Source organism: Crinia signifera, chromosome 2, assembly GCF_055691185.1.
Source record: "Crinia signifera chromosome 2, ASM5569118v1, whole genome shotgun sequence".
NCBI classification, from domain to species: domain Eukaryota; kingdom Metazoa; phylum Chordata; class Amphibia; order Anura; family Myobatrachidae; genus Crinia; species Crinia signifera.
The window spans coordinates 233,444,030-233,461,268 of NC_139218.1; positions in this window are offsets into that span (position 1 = coordinate 233,444,030).

Consider the following 17,239-nt stretch of genomic DNA (forward strand, 5'->3'; position numbering starts at 1 on the left):
GATCATCGGGTCAAGCATGATTAATGAAAATTAAAGATTATTGCTGTAATGCATGATGGCCTGTAAGTGATATTAATAATAAAAATAAAATATACTAAGTATCTACACTTATTAAAGGAACTGCACAAATTTTAGTCCTTTTGGACGCTATGAATGAGGAGTGCATCATGATAAACTGATTTGCTTTTCTTTCTCTTTTTTTGCAACCACTCCCCTCTCCCTACCCCCCTTAAACCAACCAGCTATATCTTTGGAACCAACTGACCCATTTACATGAAACCAGTATCATATTGAAGAACTTTTGAGTTGGCTTCGAATGATTTTGGTCCCGTGAAACTGGGCTGTTTGGTTCCAGAGAAATCTGCCCTCAAAGAACATAAACAGTCATGAAATTACATTTAAGAAATAAAAAAAAAGGTTTAGCCTCAATATCCCTGGAACCAATTAACCCATATGGATCCAGCCTGGTATCAGATTGAAGGCCCAGCGATTTGGGTTAGACTGAGATCAACCTCGAGCTTCAGTGATGCCGTAGTGGGAACTGGCAGCCGTTGAACTGGGTGGGGGTCGGAATTAGCGGGTCCCATGTTATCCTATAGGGAAAACGTTCCAGCTTTGCCTGGCAGTATCTCCGGTTCCCAGGGGGCTAGAGACACGGGGCTGGGCTCGTTGGAAAGCCCCATCCCTCAGCCCCCGGACCACCCCCTAGATTCGCCTATGGTCCCACCTACTACAAATCGGAGGGGGGGGGGGGTGCTCCGGGCACCGTGGAACCTAGCTGCACCACTGATTATACCCCCTGACTGGTCAACCCGGCGGGGACCCTGGGGGAGTGGGGATCCCCCCAATAAAGGGGTCCCCCATCCAGGATTACCCCTGCATGGGCTGAAACTTGGGGGGTGGGCTGATAGCCATTGTGTAAAAATAGAAAAAAAATATTATGTATTGTTGTGGAACTATGAGTAACAGCGAACCTGCATGCATGCAGGGACTTGGAGAACAAGTCCCAGCATGCAGAGCATTAAAGGGCCCACTGGAACTTGTAGTTCCACGACAAGAGGTTCAGCTGCTATGGGGCCCAGAGCTGTAGGGGGCCCATCTTTACAGTCTAATGCTGGCTACACATCAGACCAACTTTCATCCAAAAATCCGACTAGTTGGTTAGATGGAATAAAATTCTGGTACTGAATGGGAGCAAATGTAATTTGTAATCTGGAAAAAAATAATAATCTGGAAACGGACAAAACCTGTCTCTAAGTCAAAGTAATGTAGTTGTATCTGTTTGATTTAAATAATTTCACTGAATATTTTTGTCCATTTTTCTGGGTTTGTGAGCAAATTGCTTATTGGCATTTGCCCCCATACAGTACCATATTTTTATTCCATCCAACCAAATAGTTGGATGGTTGGATAAAAGTTGGTCTGATATGTGGCCAGCATAAGTTGTATGTGCTATATACATTTATTACAATCATTTTCAAAATAGGGGGCCCTTACAAACTTTTGCTATGGGGCCTACAAATGTCTAGCTACGCCCCTTTTCTGCTGGTACAGAAGACAATTCATTTGGATACCCATATTCATACAGTATATACGACTGCTAAATAGGAATACGGCCGCCTACGCCATCGGGAGAATAAGATTCCGTAAATATGGGCGATTAGTAAATCTGCCCTATCTACGATTCATGTTTTTCTAAAAATATGACTGATGCCGGTCCTATAAATTCGTACCCGGCATCGGTTGTATTTGGGGATCTTAATAAATTTCTCACATAGTGTCTCTGAAAATTACAAAAAGTTTCATATAGTTTAATTCACAGGCTTTCTTGGAAGGAGAAAATAGCTCTAATAGTATCTGACTGCAATGTTAGAGGTGATGGGTTTTAGTCTTGGGTATTTTTCAAATTACATCATTTTTAAAATGTACCCTAAATAAAGGCAGACCAGGAAAGAGATATCAGTGGCCAGAAGATGCTGGAGATCAAAGAAGAATAATATAGACGTAAAAATTATTTAGATGGTTGACAGGTTCTGCCGATTAGGCCCCCTGCCTTGCAGTGATCTGTGACATGGCACATGTGCCACTACCCTAAAGCTGGCCATACATCTACAGATGGAACAAAAACCTGGTAGTATATGAATGACATTTTTGGCAGTTTTTCAGCATTTCAAAGCAAATGGTCAACTGTCATCTGCTTTTATCCATTACCAGGATTTTGTTCCAACCAGCCCAATCTTAACAATCGATCTGTAGATGTATGGCCAGCTTTAGTTATGGCCCTGCACTTTAGATGTTTCTTATATGCACATTATGCTGCACAGGGCCGTTTCTAGAGGCGGACAAGCCGTGCAGCAGCCCGGGGCGCTGCACGGCTTGTCCGCCTCTGTTAAACAGCCAGGGCGCCCGGCAATGTTCCCTGTAAGGTGCGCACAGGGGCACCACAGGAGAGGACAATACAGCAGAGGCGCAGCGGAAGGTCAGGTGTGCTGCTGGCTGCCTTAGCCTGCGCCTGTCATACTCTATGACAGCCAGCAGCACGATCCCCTCACCTGCTCTTCCCTCTCCTCTGCGCTCAGCGCTGTGCTGCCCTGCCCTGTCAGATATTTTAGGCAGCGTATGTCATCGGCCCCAGCTTCCTGATCTAACAGGAAGTCACATGGTGCACACACACTGTGTGCACTGGAGGAGCCCTGCCAGTGCTCAACCTCAGCCCACTAACTAGTGAGAAGAGCAGCAGCAGCAGAAGCCACCTCTTGGACACTCACAGGAGCAGAGAGGTCAGGCAAGTGCTTCTAAAAATCGGGGGAGAGTGTCACATTAAGCTTTTTTTTTTTTTTTTGGGGGGGGGGGGGGGGGGGAGGTATAGGGACTAGGGAGAGTGTGTCATTAAGCCTGGGAGGGGGTCACATTAAGCTATGGGGAGGGAGGGGGAGAGGGAGAGTGTCACAGTAAGCTTTGGGGTGGGAGGGGGGAGAGTGTCATTAAGCCTTGGGGGGGTCACATTAAGCTTTGGGGAGTGGGGAGGGAGCTTTGGGGTGGGAGGGCAGAGAGTGTCACATGAAGCCTGGGGGGGGGGGGGGAGGGGAGAGTGTCACATTAAGCTTTGGGTGGGAGGGAGAGTGTGTTATTAAGCCTGGGGGGGGGGGTCACATTAAGCTGTGGGGAGGGAGGGGGGAGAGTGTCACATTAAGCTTTGGAGGGGGGGGGGGGACATCACATTAATGTTGGGTGTGGATCATTTTCTTGACCACATTTAGGTCGACAGTCATTAGGTCGACCATGTTGGGTCGACAGGGGGGAAGGTCGACAGGGTTGTAGGTCAACATGGGTTAAGGTCGACAGGTGTTTAGGTCGACATGGTACAAGGTCGACAAGTAGTTAGGTTGACATGGGTTTTTCACTGTTTTTTTACCCCGAATGTCGACACAGTCGACATGGACACAGCTGGAGGTGAACCACAGCCCCTCGCAACGCTCGCTTCGCTCGTGATGCTTTGGGCACTATTTTATTCTCCCACCATGCCCTAGTGGATGGTAGGGCATGAAATACCGCCTGTCGGGACATGTCGGCTCAAAAACAGTAAAAAACCCATGTTGACCTAACTACCTGTCGACCTAACCCATGTCAACCTTGTCCCATGTCGACATAAGCGCCTGTTGACCTTGACCCATGTCGACCTACAACCCTGTCGACCTTCCCCTCTGTCGACCCAACGTGGTCGACCTAATGACTGTCGACCTAAGTGTGGTCTACAAAACGACCGTATACCGTAATGTTTGGGGAGGGAGGGGGGAGAGTGTCACATTAAGATTTGGGGGCGGGGGGATGTCACATTAATGTTTGGAGAGAGAAGGGGAGAGTGTCACATTAAGGTTTGGGGGTGTCACATTAAAGTGTGGGGGGGAGAGTGTCACAATAATGTTTGCGGGGGAGTGTCACATTAAACTTTGGGGAGGAAGGGGATAGTGTCACATTAAGCTTTGGGGAGGAAGGGGATAGTGGCACATTAAGCTTTGGGGGGGGGGGGTGTCACATTAAGGTTTAGAGGGGGAAGGGGAGAGGGTCACATTAAGATTTGGGTGGGTGTGTCACATTATGGTTTACATTAATGTTTAGGGGGAGTGGGGAAAGAGTCACAGTAATATTTGCTGGGGGAGAGTCACAGTAATGTTTTCTGGGGTAGGGGGAAAATGTCACAGTAATGCTGGCTTGGTGGGAGAGAGTGTCAAAGTAATGTGTACTAGAGCTGACTTCGGCGACTGTCAGCGACTGTCAGCTCTTCCAGGTACCCCTCTGCCGTGCTGGCCCGCCGCTGATTCCCCCAGCTGAGAGCAGCTGTCAGCTATATCAGCTGGCTTGGAACCGCCGCTGCTACTCTGGCTCCCACAGTTCGGATCCCCCCAGCCGCCGAAGTCCCTGGCTTGTATCGGGGAATGGCGGGGCAGTCTCCAGTGTGCTCACTTAGGGCACAAAATTTATTTGAGCGACCACCGTCACTGTTGGGGGCAGGCTCGGCACCAGTACTGAGATGCTGGGCTTCCTTCTCCCAAGCTCTCCCTGCTTGCATCTGACAGTGACACTGCAGCAGAGGGGACAGACATGCAGGCTATGGGGCACATTTATCAATGATCGCATTTACAATGCGATCTGGGCGGAATATTACCGCCCAGGATCGCATTGTAAAATGTGATCAAATCACTGGGATGTATCATCCGTGGCACTGCAGGGACAGGGCCCTGAAAGAAGCCCGTCCCTGCGAAGTGTATCATCCCTGGCACTGCAGGGACAGGGCCCTGAAAGGAGCCCGTCCCTGCCCGTCAGCGAATGCGCGGTTATGCGCTGACCCCCACCGACCCCTCTTACCGCACTGCCCTGCTCGGGCAGTGCGATGTGTAGCCATAGGCTACAATGGGCTATCTCCATCCCAGAATGGCGATAGCCCAGGGGTGCGAAGCTGGGCTGCCCGATGTTGAAACCTATGGGGGATGCGGCCGGCGGCGCTCCCGGGGGCTCGCAGCAGGGATCAGAGATTCCTGCTGCAGACCCTTTAATACATTTAGGTGAAACTTAATCTTTGCGGTTAACCCCCGAAAACTGGTGTTTTTGGGGATTTAGCCACAAATATTAGTTGATAAATGCGGCTCTTTGTTTGCTAAAATAGTGGTGTTACTATGTTACTACTATGGGTGCAAAGGGTGCTGCTGTACTAGGTAAAAATTGGACTTTTTATGATTGTCAAATGAGGCATAACACAGGGGGCGACATATAGCAATTTAGAGGCACCAAATTAAGATTATATCTTGCTTGTAAGGTGCAGGGATAAGAGAGCTAGAAGGATGGCGCGGGGGTGAGAAAATGAAGGTGTATGGTGCAGGGGTAAGAGAAAGAGCCATAGGAGGGAGTAGGGTGCAAGGGTGAAAGATGGAAGGAGTGAGGTGCAGATATGGAAGGTGGGAGTGAGGTGCTGGGGTAATAGATGGAAAGGAGTGAAAAGTGAAGGGCCATAGAAGGACAGAGGGTATGATAGGTGCATGGGGAGAAAGGAAAGGAGGAAAATAGAGAATCAGGGGTGAAATGAGACATTCAGAAAAGGGGAATAAAACAGATAATATATGGGAAATAGGATGATGGACACGGGAGGTAGGGAACACAAATTTGGTAACATATAATATGTTTTCTTTATACTATGTAGAAAAAGAATTTGAAACTGATTTTATGTTAGGAAATCCCTAAATTTTTCTGTGTTTCCAGATATATCACAGACCCTGGCCAAAGCAGTGGCACTTGGGAACTGGTGCAAAATATGTGTGAAACACAAATATACCTTTTTTTGCACCAGTACTGTACTGTGGTGAAATGAGTAATATGTGTTTTAGTGGTTTAACATATATACAGGGCTCTACCATTGTGCTATGTGTGTGTGTGTGTATAAGCAGCTATACTATAGCATAACATGTATATGTGGCTCTACTGTGTAGCGTAGCGTGTATTAACAGCTCTCCTGTGTGATGTAATGTGCATAAGTTTCTCTACTGTGTATCAGGGCTATTTCAAACACTCTGGGTGAGATTTAATAGGATGAGAGATTCAGAAAGTGAGAGATTTGGTAAGAAATCTCCAGTGTTTTTTTATTTTTTATTGTATAGGAAGCATATACAATTTTTAATGTTAAAAGTACCCTTATGGGTACTTGAATTGTAAAATGAGCCCCCAATACCCCCAGATATCAACGTCAACCCAAAGCATGGCGAGTGTAGCGAGCCCGCGAGGGGCGGCGGTACCCGTACTACGACCTTTTCATGCCCCCACTATCCATGACGGCGTGGAGTTGATTTTATATAGTGTAGCGAGCGGACGCGTATTACAGGTTAAGTAATATACGTCTGCTCGACACGCTTTATAATTTCAAATCCATGCCGACTTGGATAGTGGGGGGATGAAAAGGTCGGACGACGCGTACCGCCGCCCCTCGCGGGCACGCTGCTCTCGCCATGCTTTGGGTTGACGTTCATATCGGGGGCTCATTTTACATTTTAAGTACCCATAAGGGTACTTTTAACATTAAAAATGGTGTATGCTTCCTATACAATTAAAAATCGCATCGCATCTGATATATCGGATGCGATGCGATATTGTACATACAATTAAAAATCTCACAAATCGTACAGGATCGCATTAACCATTAACTATGGCATACAATCTTATGCGATGGGCGCCGTGCTAGGAAACAAGTACCAAAATATGTTCTGACACCTCTGCATACAGGAGAAGTTGGAGAATAATTTGCCACACTTCATTTATCCTATTGGTGATGTAATAATCCCGCCTTCTGTTATATTGGCTCCACCCATTTTTTTATGAGGCCACTTTCCAGAAATTTTCCAGGGCCACTTTTAGTCCCCAATCCGCCCCTGGGTGCGCACAAACATTTTAATAGTGCGCACTACTGTCCGCCGCCCGCCGCTCACTCCCCTGTCAGTGGAGCCTGGAGCCGGGTGCCAGCCAGCGTGTTCTCTGCCTCTGGGTATAAAGTGCTGCGCTGGTGCCTGACGTCAGACGGAGACGCTGGCGCCGCACAGCGCGCATAAAGAGCTACTAAGGATGGAGCCTGCCCGCATGCCTGCCCACCTTCCTAACCCAGTGCCCACCACATAACATAAGGCACAGACAGAGCCCTACCACCCCAGACGGTATGTCTAGAAATAAACTCGCACCCTGAAAATGTTGCACACTGACCCTAACTATATATATATATATATATATATATATATATATATATATACACACATATGTGTGTATATATATATATATATATATATATATATATATATAGTTAGGGTACGATTTGTGAGATTTTTAATTGTATATACAATGTATATATATGTGTATATATATATAGATAGCTGGGTAACAGGACGGCACTCCAATGCTGCAGCTTTCGTCGGTGCCAGGTCATAAATAGAAATGCAAAAACACTTACCCCCCCGTAGAAGGATGAAGACCAGCACTCAGACGCAGGTAAAGGAAAAAAAACGTGTTTATTCCATGAGTACAGGTAATAGCAACACGGGCTGTCCCGACAGCCGTTTCAACTGGGCATCAGCCAGTTGTCATCAGGGGATGACAACCCCCCTGATGACAACTGGCTGATGCCCAGTTGAAACGGCTGTCGGGACAGCCCGTGTTGCTATTACCTGTACTCATGGAATAAACACGTTTTTTTTCCTTCACCTTTACCTGCGTCTGAGTGCTGGTCTTCATCCTTCTACGGGGGGGTAAGTGTTTTTGTATATATATATATATATATATATATATATATATATATATATATATCTATGTATATAAACATATGTATTTATATATATGTCACTGTGGGGGCATATATTTCTGTCACTAGGGGCATATGTGTGGCACTGTGGGGGCATATATTTGTGTCACTGTGGGGGCATATGTGCGGTGCTGTGGGGGCATATCTGGCACATCTGGCACTGTGGGGGCATATATTTGTGGCACTGTGGGGGCATATATTTGTTGCACTGTGGGGGCATATGTGTGGCACTGTGGGGGCATATGTATGGCGCTGTGGGGGCATATATTTGTGGCACTGTGGGGGCATATATGTGTGGCGCTGTGGGGGCATATCTGGCACTGTGGGGGCATATTAGTAAACGGCATCAGTTGTGCGGCAGCGGCACATGGGGCATAATGTGTAATGGGCATTACGGTGTGGGGAGTATTGTGTAATTGCCATCACAGTGTGGGGTCTAATGGGCATCACGGTGTGCAGCGTAATGTGTAATTGTCATCATGGTCTGCGACATAATGTTTAATTGTCATCACGGTGTGCGGCGTAATATGTAATTGTCATCACAGTGTACGGCGTAATGTGTAATTGGCATCACGGATAAATAGTGTATAATGATTTAAGTAGCCTGTCATTGTTTGGCCTTGATCTGTGAGGCGTACTAGGTCATTGTGTGGCCTTCAGCCCGCCAACTTAAGTAGCGGTAACCAATGTCTGGTCATGCAGGTTGCAAAAGTGTGATGTAAGCTAATTGTTTGGTACTTATGTAATATCTGGGCTCCCGTTTTTCTTATGAGACCGCGTCCCCTCGCAGGGCTCGCCACGCTTCGGGCACGGTGGCTCGCTGCGCTCGCCACACTATATAAAATCAACTCCATGCGTAGTTGGATAGTAGGGGTATGAAAAAATGGGGTGCATTTAACATGGTAGCCCAGATAATACATAAGTACCTATTGTTTTCCTGCTAGACCACGCCCTTATATTAAACCACACCCCCTTTGAAATTATGCCACACCCCCTATTTGCGCGCAATTTCTATGTTACCATGTTATGTATTGGGGGGGGGGGGGGCGCATTTTTATTTCTTCGCCCTGGGAGCTAAATTGTCTAGAAACGGCCCTGATGCTGCATTATTTGGATACAGTTTGTATTTGGGAAGTAAATTATATTTAACACCTAGAAAGCCATCTTGAAGGGTAGAAATAATTTTGCCATTGAGAAATGTCCAAAATGAATAATAGTGAATAATGGCCTTTAGGAGACTATGCAAGTTTCCGAAGGCACCCGCATAGATCACTTTTTTGCCTTCCTGGGTCAGTGCATCCTCTGTGTAGACAAGTCTCTCCGCAGGCTTGGAGGGACATGAGACAATTTTTTTTTTCAGAGCAGGAATAATAGTACCGTTTGTGTGTTCACTGACAAAACACTTTCATTTTCATTACAGGTAACTTTCTGTTAAGCGTGTTTTAATTTGTATTCTCTGATTATCTCCCAAATTCCAAGAACATACTGTACTGGTAATTGGCTTATAACAGTGTCAGTGTGATTGTGTGACTGTAAACTCCACTGTGGCAGCCAGGTACTAATCCAGGTCTCATAATAGGTAATAGCTAGATTAATAAAGAATAAAAATATACACTCCGTCGTATCATTGCACAAACTTTCCTATACGAGTCTCTAGGGGGCGACCCAGCTCAATGAACAACGCATTTTATTGCACTATTTGCCTGAAAACTGTTTGTAGGAAATAAAAGCGACAGCAGCCAACTGTTTATGGTATCTCATTTACATCTAAAATGATCAAGTCTTAAGCCCTCTACACACTAGCCAACTGACTGCCGACACTGATATTGGCGGCGACAGGGAACCCAACAAGGGGTGGGATGTCACCTCCCTCACTGAACATGCAGGAGAAGGGAGGGGACATTAACCACGGTATCCGGACTGGTCATAGACTGACTCATGATAGACAGTCATATAGTCGATGACTAATGGTCGACAGTCAAAAGTTCAACAGGGTCTAAAGGTCGACACACAATAGGTCGACAGGGTCTAAATGTCGACATGGTCAAAATGTTGACATGGAAAAGGTCGACATGAAAAAGATAGACATGCATTTTTTTTACAAAACTTTCAGCTGACATGTACCGAGAGGCGGTATTTCAGGCCCTACCGAGAGGGGATGCGGTACACTTAGACCTATGTCGACATAGACACCCTAAAAACATTAAAAACTTATGTTGACATTTTCCCATGTCGACCTTTTGTCTGTCGACCTTTTGACCATGTTGACATTTTTCATGTCAACCTTTTAACCATGTCGACCTTTTACCTGTTGACCTTTAGACCCTGTCCACCTTTTGACCCTGCGGACCATGTGACTGTCGACCATTAGTGGTCGACCATATGACTGTCTATCATGAGTCAGTCTATGTTTTATACCATAACCCAGTGGTTCCCAAACTGTGTGCCTAGGCACCCTGGGGTGCCTCAGGACACTTGCAGGGTGCCTTGGGTTGGTGGACCAGGATCAATTCATATTATGAATGGTCAATGTAACAGGCAAAACCAGTGCTGGTGGCTGCCAATCATAATATATGTGCACAAACAGAAGCAAATCCTGTCCCTCAAAACATAACTGTGACATATAAACACAATACACTTAATTTAATATTTTTTTCCTGAATTTCTCGATAAGAAGCATTTGGCCTAGGGGTGCCTTGAAAATATTTTGATGCTCTAGGGCGCCGTGATTCAAAAAAAAAAGTTTGGGAACCACTGGGATAACCGTTAACCATATTGAGTGTACACACTATATGATATTGTGAACAATATCGCACAGAAAGCCTGTTCACAATGTCGCCTAGTGTGTATGAGGCTTTCATTTGACATGAAAATATTTATTCCTTTATAGCTATAACAGGGCCCCTCCGATTAATGCAGCTACAGGACTACGGCCCTCATTCCCCTGTTCGATGGTGATGCTCTGTGCATATTCACTTATGTGCCTGTGCAGGGCTTCTATGCAGGTGCCTTCGGAGACTTGCATAGTCTCTGTGGCATGCGTAGAAGGTGGCCAGGGGGCGTTCACATGAGAACACCCTGCGTTTCATGGCCATACCCACGAAAACACTGAATGTGCCCAGGAAAAAGCTGGCCATCCCCATGCGAATGCTGGAGGAGACCTGCCTTCCGGGGGTGGGCGGCTGACATCACCGGACATCAAGTGCCTGCCCAGTTCTCGGAGCAGGACGCCGCAGATCTAAGTCAGCAGGCCTGGTGAAAAGTCAGTGTTTGCACATGTGCACAAATGTGCATGTACACCATCGGAGCAGGGGCTGATTTTAGTTCATTGAGAATTAACTAGAATCGGCCCCAATGTGTAAGCACAGCTCGATAATCGAGCGGATTGCAAATTTTCTGATTAGCGATCCATGCTGAATAAGGTCCAACGCCAGTATTAGGGGGTGAATCATCATATTGTCAATCTGATATTTGCAATGACACAAGATAAGCGCACAGGCCTACACAATTCAAATAAAGCAATTGTTAAATAACTAAACATTAATAGAGGGATTGACTGGATCTGAATAGGTTGTTGCTAATTAAAGATAATAGCACATAGATTTCCTTGGATATTTAAAACTAATAAAAATTGACAGATAAAATATAAAAATTGGGATAAGGGATTTGGTCAGTGGAAAAGCTTGTTCCTATTTGCTCAAACAGACAGAAAGTTCCAAGGGGGGTCTCCAAGGTGGAGTCCTCCACTTTGATATATGTCATCAATTAGAATACGGATTGTGTTGAAGTTTACAACTGGAGGATTTTTGTTGGTGGCTCAAGATTAAAATAGGCAAAGTCCTCTACTCACTTGTTCCACCACTGACCAGAATAATTCCCTTAGAATAGAATAGAATCAACTTTATTGGCCATGTATGCTTGCGCACACTAGGAATTTTTTGTGGATATACAGTGCAGCATCAGCAGGGATGAAAAAGGGGGGGTGGGGGCATTACATACATTACATTGAGACATTACATGTGGGGAACGCAGCCCGCCGATCAGCACAGCGCCTAGGCAGCCATCCGCAGCGCCACTGGTCGCTGAAGTAGCTGTGGAAGGTAGCAGTAACAGTATGAGCACAAACATTGCAATTAAAGCAGAGACAGTACAGTTATCACATAGGGGACACGGGGTTACATATGGCTGAGTGCACAGATCCTAGGCAGCCATTTGCGGCGCCAACTTGTATCTTCCTGTGGGTGGTGGTGGTGGTGGTGGTGGTGATGGTGGCGGGGGGAGGGGGCAGAAAGAGTCAGTGAGGGAGGGGGGTGGAGGGCTCGGGGGTCCTGCAGAGTTAGAGTGTCTGGGGGGATCCTGCCAGACTGATGTGATGTGGAGACCTGCCCTGCCCCCAAACTGCCTTGTTCAGCCATATTCCCCCAATGCAGTGTGCGGGGGATCTTCTGATACTGAAGTTGTTTCTGGGGGGGGGGTTCCCCGGACAAATGTTCAAATGGTGCTGCCGGTGGTGTGTTGCTGCCAGGGGGGGGAGAAGATGGTACTGCGGGTGGGGGGGCCGCGCTGCCCGATGGTGCTGCTGGGGGGGGGGCCCGCAGTGCTGCTCGATGGTGCTGGTGCTCGAACGATGGTGCTGCAGGCGGGAGCACAGCTCTGTCCGTCTCTGGCCGGGTGCCGCCGCATCCTGCGCCGAGGGGACACGGGGGACACGGTGCTCACTTCTCACCCTCTCCCGCCGCAGGTCACCTCCGACCGCCTCCTCCGCTCTCCTCTGCTCTGCTCCCACCGGCCGCCTCCTCCTCTCTGCCCGCCGCTGCCGCCACGCTGCTCCGGAGGCCGGGGATGGTGGAGCTCCGTGGATGGGAGATCGGAGCTCCACGTGATGCGACCATCCCCGGCCACCACCGGAAGTAAAATCCCACATACACATTATAAAACACTATATATATATATATATATATATATATATATGTGTATATAGTAATATATATATATATATATATATATATATATAGACAAAAATAACAGTGCGCAAAAAGAAAAATACTTGTAACGGAACTAAAAAGTCCCAGCAGTTTGTGCGAGTCAGTCCAATATTAGGAACAGTCAAATCTTCCAAGCACTCAGGTTGAAGATTGAACCCGGCAGCTCTGTTTTCCACCTTAGCGGTGTTCCCTGGGTCCAACAGGTAAATTTCTAGAGCAATGAAAATGAAAACAGGCGCTCGATAGTGCGTGAGTCTGTTTTTAAAGATTTATTCACAACACAACACAAAACAGGTTAGACCATCTGGAGGATGGAATCACGTACCAAACAAGGCGGTCTAAAATACCGCAGATAAAACAGCATGAGAAGGTATATCACCCAGTTAGTTGGAGCCGGTTACACTCTCATTCGATCTCCTTCCTTCTGGTGACGACGCTAGGCCACGCCCCTACGCGTTTCGTCAATGGACTTCGTCAGAGGGCTGGCCTAGCGTCAGTCAGTATCCTCCTTTTATTCACTGCTGTGACTGCAATTAGCAGAAACAGCTGTCTTAACTGCTCGTCAGGCAGAAGACTGTGTGATTTTATACCAAACTTTAAAACGGCATTCTCCACCTCTTCATACAATATATATATGACACAAAACATTTTGCATAAACCTTTAGACATAAAAAATCACGATAAAAACTACAAGAAAAATATACCAACAATGTGTTATTTTGAGTACATGAGAAGAAGCTGAAAAAGCACATGTAATGTACATTAAAAAAAACATGTAAAATCGGCACCCAACAATGGCATCTAATTCAGCAGGTAACCCAAGCATATCAAATGATTTCATATAAAATGACTTTTAAAATATTCACACACAGAAACATTTTGACAATTAAAAATTTAAGTATATGTATAACAAAATATATAAAAAATGAATATATAAAAATAAATATATAAAAATGAGTGAAGCAGCATTGGAAAGTGAAAATAGCAGCACTAACGGGAATTCAAAGGGCAGCCGTACATTTAACCAATAAAGGCAGTAATCTCCATCCCTTCGTTTAAACCCTCAGGGTGTACGGTCTGCAGGCTGTACATCCAAAAGGATTCCCTTTTAAGTAGTAATTTTTCCCTATTACCTCCCCTGATATCCAGCGATACAACCTCTAGACCAACAAACTTCATACCTGTCGGATCACCATTTTGGCAACTTAAAAAATGACGGGGTACACTATGACATTTGAATTTATTTTTTATATTCCGATAGTGCTCCAATAATCGGATCTTTAGAGCTCTTTTCGTTTGTCCCACATATCTTTTCCCGCAAGGGCAAATTATCAGATATACTACGTGTGTAGTGAGACAATTTATCGGTCCTTTGATTTTTAAATCTTTGCCATCTCTGCCTTTTATTTGTTTGTGTCCCTTTAAGCCAAACGGGCACATCTTGCATTTCCCGCAGCAATAAAAACCTTCAAAAGCTGGAAACATTGTACAGGTATTCACTGGTTTCGGCATCAGTGGCAACAAACTGGGGGCAAGTTTGCTTTTTAGGGTATTGGCTCTTTTATATATGATTTCTGGGCGCACACCAACTACATCTTTAAGTATGGGGTCCATTTTTATAATCGGCCAATATTACCAATATACAAAGATAAGAAACTCAAAAATAAGAAATTGATCTGCCCATTCGTAACCCAATTTAATACCCAGAATGGAGAAATTAAAAGAATTCTACAGAAATATTGGCCGATTATAAAAATGAAGGTCTTATAAAATAAAGACCGAAACGTTGGATTAAACACTGAGCAAGTGTGTTTATTGACTTAAGTCCGAGAGTGCCGCAACCTCTACTCATATATATATATATATATATATATATATTAGTGGTGCAAGTAGAATTTTTTTCTTGGTGGTACTGATAGCCTCCACCAAAAATAGGCGTGGCCATGTGTCATGAGGGGCTTAGAAAGCTAGAGGAGTGACTAAATGACAATAGTGGGAGACAGGGAACGAGAAACAGGGAATGACTGGGGGTGGGTTGGCTCTTGCTTGGGGGAGAGCCGGGCAGCTTGTGCTTACAATTGTGAAGCTTGCTCTTCATGCTGTCGGCGCCGCTGATGCCTGTCAGTGTGACACAAATTTGCAGCCACTACACCCAACACAAGACTAAACAGCAAAGGACAGCTCACAAGTGACCCACTGGGCACTCCTGCTCCCTCCTGGGTCGTACTGCTGGCCTCTGCGGTTGGTGCTACTGCTGGTCACCCTCTCCACTGATACTGCCTTGTTTATGCTTATCTAGGGGGGCACTGGCAGCTGTTACTGCCACTGCTCCTGGTCCAGAAGGAGGGAGCACTGTCCCGCTACTATCACTGGTTCCAGGTGCCGCTGGCAGACACTGTGCTGCTGCTTGTCTGACAGCACACTAGCACCCCGGGAACCCGCCCAAATTGTAGCTAAATTGTCTAGTGTCTGGACAGGGCAGGCGACAGGGGGGGTCAAAGGGGACACTCGTACCGGGCCCCAGCCTTGTGAGGGGCCCCAGGCCTCTAAGGGCACCTAGCATTCGTTTTAAAGGTGCCAGCTGCCTGCATGCACACCTGGATTCCTGGTTAGGGTACTTACTTGGAACCCAATCCAGTTACCCCCCTTGGTCTGGTCACCTGTCTAGCTACTCATACTTATGAGTTGAATGACATCTTGCAACACAACGAATTGCCCAACACAAAATGCTGCGCTCTCCCCAATTACAAGGGATAGTGAATATTAATACTAAAATATATATATATACAATAAGCAATTTAATAAAAATCAGTATGCGTGGTTGGGGGCACCAGAGATATCAGTGTACAGGGCCCCAAGATTTTTGTTGCCAGCCCTGTGTATGGAGGCCATACAGTCTCACAATCAGAGCACTCCTCCCTCAGGTGTTTTTCCTTTCCTCGCTTATACAATCATCTCATTGCAAATACCACCAAACTTTTGGGTTTGGGCCACTATGCTGCTAATTTTGGTATCATACATTAGGAATATTTCTGTATTTTATTTTAAGGGTGCATGGCCATGTCTCCCATTATTAGGACATGCCCTCAGAGGAATACCTGGCCCTGGCCAGGCCCTATGATGCAATGGAGGTAACCAGCGCATTCCAATCAGCATTACTCCATGTAACTCTGATATTGACAGTTAGAATTGATCACTGCCAAGGAGATCTAGAGTACATGGTCCTGAAAAGGTGCTTCATTCACCAGTATAGTAGCACTTCACAGCTTATTTATTTTTATTAATTAGCAGTTTCTCACCAGAATTTCTGTAGACAAACATTGAACTAATGATTAGAAAGCTGCTTCCAATCCAACCAGTGCTAGAGATGTAACATCTCTAGCACTGGTTGGATTGGAAGCAGCTTTCTAATCATTAGTTCAATGTTTGTCTACAGAAATTCTGGTGAGAAACTGCTAATCGATACACTGTATAAAAACGTAGAGCCATGGTTGAAATCTAACTCATGAACTTAGTGCATAAATGCTAACCATTACACCGTCCATGTTGCCCAATACATTAATGAATGCAGTGGTTTACAGTATTATATTTTTTGTGTCAGTTATTGGTTAGTAACAGCTGCTTGTGTCATCTATATAATTATTATTATTTTTATTTATTTCTAATCCAGCGTCGGATTTATTTATTGGTTTTTCATTTTGGTATCATGCCTGCTGCTGCAGCATTGACCTTTTCTGTACTGTAAGCTACTTTTTATTGTTTTTTTGTTTTGTTCATACTGTTTCTGTTTATGTACTCTATAAGGCACTCTGGATCTCTTGTGGCACCATGTTAATAAATGATAATAATCCCTACCTGGTTCAGTCCACTTACACATGCACAGTTAACAAACCACACTGGAGCAGTACTAAGGGCCATATTTAAAAAAAAAAATCTATATTTTTTTTGTCTGAAGCTGCCCATGTATACTATGGAATTGATCTCCTTCATTTACTGTATGTGTGGGATCCAGAGCAAGTATCGGAGATGATGCCTCATCAGCCATACATTTTGACGGGGCTGCTAAAATGTCCAATTTACCAAGCTTTGGAATGCTTCTAGTAGTAAATGCATTCCATTAGCCATTCTAGCCTATGGTTAGATTGTAAAAACTCTATACGCTCTCTCCAGTCAAACATGTGCATTAATGCAACCAGGTCCCAAACCTGAAGATTAGGTAAAGGCCGGAGCAGTCTGGACTCCAGAACTCAGAACCGGACCAGCTACCTTCAGTATCCTAGGCCGCAGAACCGCAGTGGAGCTCTCGGTTTCACTATTTGCTGTGTGACAGGCACAAAGAGCTCCAGACTCTATTGCGCATGCGAATATCATCCAAAAACTGGCACAGGTGCCATTTTTTTATGGCAATTCCAGCAGCGCTGTT